The following is a 921-nucleotide window of genomic DNA, read 5'->3' on the forward strand; positions in this document are numbered from 1 at the left end:
GTCTTTTTTTTTTCTTTCTTAATTTGCTTTGTAATTACATTATAGACAACCTGTAATTCGCAATTTGTTGTTTAATAAAAGAAAGGATAGTTGTTTGTTTAATATGTTCCAGTTCAGAGGATCTTACCTACTAAATAATTCTATTTATTATTTTAACGAGTAACATGCATTCGCCATTGTGGAACTGGGCACCAATTCAATATTCAATGGGTGCGTTTTCTTTAAGGGGGTCTTAGGTTGGTGTTTCTTTTTTCTTTTTGTTTGTGTGTGTATGCGTGGAAATGAACCGTAAAATGTAGTCATAGGATTATAAGAAATGTTTGGTTATTGTATTTTTGAAAACTGGAACCAGTAAACCGGGTTGACAGGGAGTCTGATTTTACTTTTTAAAAATATTAGTAAACATGTACGTGCGTTTGCAGGTGACAGTATCTCCAAGACAAAACTATTTACAATTCATGGACAATTTTTGAACAGTTATAAGTGGACAGTTTCTTAATTGTTATAAATTGGCAGTTTTTGAACAGTTATAAGTGGGTAGTTTCTTAACTGTTACAAGTGGGCAGTTTTTGGAGTGAGAGTAAATGACATATATGCACTTTTTATGTCCATTGTATGTTGCTTAGATAGGGGGTAAAAATGTCTAATGAAAAGTCCAGAAAATGGGGTTATTCGCTTTTTTATTAGTAGCATAGATATAGATATAGATTTCTTTTTTTCTTGTATTTTAATGTTGTGTACAGTCGTAGTGGCCTCCATGGTTTTGAAAACCGGACTGGACTGGTTGACTCGGGAACTGTCCAAGCAACCGTTCTGTTTCACCTTTAACTCGTATTTGGCCAAAAACCATTGATTGTTCAATGGTTTTTGGCCGTTTTTTATTTTAATTATTTTAATTATTATTTTATATTTTTTAATTGG

Source organism: Nelumbo nucifera, chromosome 1 (assembly GCF_055504915.1).
Source record: "Nelumbo nucifera cultivar China Antique chromosome 1, China Antique-T2T, whole genome shotgun sequence".
In the NCBI taxonomy this organism is placed as follows: Eukaryota; Viridiplantae; Streptophyta; class Magnoliopsida; order Proteales; family Nelumbonaceae; genus Nelumbo; species Nelumbo nucifera.